The following is a 4,564-nucleotide window of genomic DNA, read 5'->3' as shown; positions in this document are numbered from 1 at the left end:
GTGTGTGTTTGGGTGTCGGTGTTGCAGAGCCTGTACTGGTGTCAGTAGAGGTTTCATGTTATTTACTCTATTTCAATCTGCTTATTTTATTACAAAGGATTAGTGGCACTAAATTGTGGCTTCAGGTATCCCATGTATAACCTTTTGTTTAGTGTACTCAAGTATTCCCAATCCCACCACATTATGGTGGTGCAACGGGCCACTTGACTAGACTTTCCCCCCAGGCCTCAGTTCACCAAGAGAGCTGTAGTCCCTCCCAGATCACCCAGATGTATCCTCCTGTTGACCCCAAAATCGCTTCTAGCACCACTCAGCATGCACACCTTGGAACCCTGCTATGTGTACCCAATAAGTAGACATACAACTACCTTGAATTGAGTACAGCAGGAATTAACATTTTTTTGTTGTAAAACGTAGACTCATATATCCGCAGAACTTCATTAACAGAAATTAACATTGATAAACAGGTACATGGAGACAACCCAACCTTTAATCCCCTAACAGTAATCCTATTGATGGGATTAATTAAACAATGGAGTACCTATGCTATCTTTGTTTGGCAGCCAGGCTGGAGCCATCTCTGAGTACCTTGGGGCCCTGTATGACAGGTCATTATGTCACATATCTCCCCTTTTAAAAAGAAGACTGAACTGGGGCCAGCCCCCAATCCCCCTTAATATGTGTGTATATATATATATATATATATATAAAAAAAAATCTAAAGTATCTAGATACTTGCTGAACATAGAATTCTAAAACCATGGGCATTAACATGGAGTTTCCCTCTTTGTTCCCATTTAGCTAAAGGAACGTAATAGCCCAACGGAGGTCCCCGCTTCCCACATATTGCATGGGGCCCTGTCTAGCAGCACATTCCTGGCAAACCCTTCCACAGGCTGTGCATACTACTTGGCCAGACAGCCAAACTCCCTCAGCATGCTGATAGGGGTTGGGGGGTATGGGTGTGTGTTTAAGTAAGTTTATCAGTCATTGTTTAAGCATAATAGTGTATGTTTAAGTGCCTTAGTGTGTTTTTTTAGTAAGTGTGTTAGTGTGTGTTTAAGAGTGTTAGTGTCTGTGTTTAAGTGTGTTGGTGGTGTGTTTATCTAAGTATGTTAGTGTGTTATTATGTGATATTGTTTAAGTATGAGTATATATAGTAAGTATATTAGTGTGTGTGTGTGTGGGCCCAGAATTGTTTATTACGGCATTGCTCTCAATTGGCGTTCTAGTTCATCTGAAAGGTGTTAAATGGGGTTTAAATCTGGGCTCTGTACAAGCCACACGAGTTTCTTCACACTAAACTCTTCAAACCATGTAGAACAGGAAAGGGCATTCCCCAAGCTGGTGCTGCAAAGTTGGAAGCATACAGGTGTCTTAATATCTTTGTATGCTGTAGCATTAACATTAACCTTCACTGGAACTAAAGGGCCAAGCCCAAACCCTAAAAAAGTCCCAGACTACCATGTGCCAAAGCAGATTTGTCTATCAGAAGGTTAATTCATCACTCCAGAGAAAATGTTTCCACTGGTCAGAGTGGCAGAGTGCTTTATGGAACTCTAGCTTACTCTTGGTATTGAGCATAGTGATCCAGCTTGTATGCAGCTGCTTGATTATGGAAACAGATTTTATGAAGCTCCTGAAACACAGTGCTTGTGCTGATGTTGCTTCCAGAAACAGAACTCTGTAGTGAGTGATGCTACCGAGTACAGGTTATTCTTACACGCTTCGGCACTGTTTGGTCAACCTTCATGGCTGAACTTTTAGATTGGGGAAGATCTAGCAAGGCTGAAATTTTAAGAACTGACTGCAATTTCAGCACCTTATGACAGTGGTGGATTTAAAGTCAGTGAGCTTTTAGGTACTGCTAATGTTTGTCTATGGAGATGGCACATGCTTGATTTTAAATACACATGTTAAGATCGAGTGTAGTTGAAACACCTAAGAAATACAAATGTCCAAATATAGCACCCCGGGTATACACCTCAAAAGGTCATTTTTTTATAAATAAAAAAATAAATGTTTATTTAAAGAGCTGTGACTTTGTGTTTTTAACTTTTTTTGTTTTAATATTATTTTCTATTCAGGGGAAGAGGTTTAGAATGTTTGGGGCACCTGTGATGTCACTAGCAGCTATCCCTGCAGGGATCAGGTTTTTTTTTCCTAGCATGCTGGCCTGCTAATCACACAATAGCTCAGCTGGCAGCATGATTTTTTTTTACACTAGTTGTAAAAGTAGTACACCATGACAAAATAAATCACTTTAATTGGGTAACAGTCATCCCATAGCACTAGAAAAAAGGAGAGTAGATCAAAAGTGAAAATAGGGAGAAACTAAAACATATATATTAAATATTAAATGCATTTTAAGAAAAGCAAAACTAAATATTAAGTACTTGATATCCCTATGACATCATAAGGGCTACAGTCTATAAAGACACCAAAACAATCTCCAGTCAACAAAGTTAAATAATAATAACAATAACAAAAAAGACAAATAGTTGCCTAAACCCCTTGTATCCCTCTTACTAGAAAAATGTATTTCCTAACCCAACATCCTAAAACTAATAAAAAATAGTGTAATTCCTAATGGTTCTTTTTGCTCCCTTATAAAGTTAAATGAAATGTAGTCAGGATTTTTTTTTAATCACCCGCACATCTCAGATATACTTATTCTAAACAATAATAAAAATTATATCAAATGAAAGCCCTATCTGTCCTTGAAAAAAAAACATTGTGGGTACACAAAAAGGAATTGTGATTGAACAAACATATAGTAAAAATCAAGGATTTTAATCAAGCATCCATCAAGAGGATATTAATAGAATTTTGTTACTCAGGCTAACCAATAGCCACCATCGGTGTATGGCAATTTCTTTTGAACAAAGCCAAAAATCCAATGCTTTCTGATGTATGTTGATAGAGATTATATTTATAATCTAGGTCATAAAATAGTCTTTAAAAAATCTTTACCATTTTTTTCCCATGGAACCGACATATAACTTTCATAAATCTTCCTTTCTTCTGTTTCCTATATTTTGATAAATATTTAATCTTCAGCATTGGAAACTGTGCTGTTCCCTGTCAACCCATACAATAACGTTAGTGTTATGGGAGAAGCAAAAGTGTGCTGTTTTGTATGCAACACTTCCGATGTTTTCTGTTTTAAAAAAAAACCACAACCGGTATTCTATAAAAGAAATACAAATTGAACTTCTTACTAAATCTAGATACTTTTATTTTTTTAAAGACGTGTTTAAATAATGCAAATATTACAGGTGATTCAATCCATTTGAATCTTTTGCTTATCTCAACCAAATACAATGATAAATATAAATGAAGAAACATTTCTTCTGATTAAAAAAGGATAGTTCCTTCAGTGTTGTCATGCAACTCAGAATGACATTTATTTTCTAGGAATATAGCTTAAGAAGCCCTTCTATCATTGGAAAACTTGCAATGGTTCCTTGCCATCTCAGTCCCTGGTGTGTCCCATAAAGATAGTCCTTGAAGTCCTTAACTCTTAACTGTTATGTCCTCAGTAAAATCAAATGAGATTCAGGATGTTAGAGGGTGTTCGTATTTTACTTGGGCGCTGGCCTAAGTTTGATCATCTGCCCCTCTGTCCACTGTCCTCAATGATGTCGTGTTCTAGAGTTCTTTTTCTTAAAGACACATTTATCCTTCCTTTTAATGCATTCCGTGGAGGCTGTGCCCTGCCCATTGAGCAGTGGCACATGTAGGGTGCTGCCCCCAGTTCTTTGAAAGGGGGACTATCGCTCACCTGGACCTTCTACCCTACGCCTAGTTGGCCTATGCCTAATACATTGCTACTTCTGTGCTATAAGCCTGTATAAACTTTTGTGTGCGCCTTAAGGGGCACACATTTATGGCATATATAAATGCACCCTAATGAGACAGTGTTGCATAAACAGATTAAAACTGGATGTTTGTTTTGAGGTTGTACGTAATCAATGTACATTATTGTAAATACAATGAAATAAGCATTATCACTGGTGGTCAATTAACTTTTTGTAAACCAAACAAAAATAAACACCTTTGATAGTGTGCTATTTCAGGAATTCTACAGCTGCATCCACATGTGACGCAGTACTTTCTAAATTCCACCCTAACATCTCATGATTTGTAATCTTTTTTTCCCCCCATAAAATAAACTGTTATGTCTAGAATGTTTGATTAAAGGGGCTTTTTAATAGATTTAATGTAATTTATATACGATGTAATTAAGTATTACGTGTGATATGAAAGAAGACCCTGAGAAAATAGCTTGATTGCTTATTGACCCCTACCTAAATTGCCATAATGAAACCATGCATATGGATTTGGGTGTGGAAAAGCCATAGCTTTATATTTACATAACAAGCATAAACAAATTAAATTCCAACACTGTTTATAAACACAAACCAGGAAACACCAATTAGGTGTTGAGGGCCCCTGAAGTTCCCGCCAGGCAATTAAAAATCCTTCATCCTAGCAGTTTAAATCCAGAAACACCCTAAGCCATGCCTGGACTGTCCCTCCCAAAGTATTAACCCTGTGTTAG

Source organism: Sceloporus occidentalis, unplaced genomic scaffold, assembly GCF_023333645.1.
Source record: "Sceloporus occidentalis isolate IW3139 unplaced genomic scaffold, rSceOcc1.0.p SCAF_54, whole genome shotgun sequence".
Taxonomy (NCBI): Eukaryota; Metazoa; Chordata; class Lepidosauria; order Squamata; family Phrynosomatidae; genus Sceloporus; species Sceloporus occidentalis.
This window is presented reverse-complemented; position numbering follows the sequence as displayed.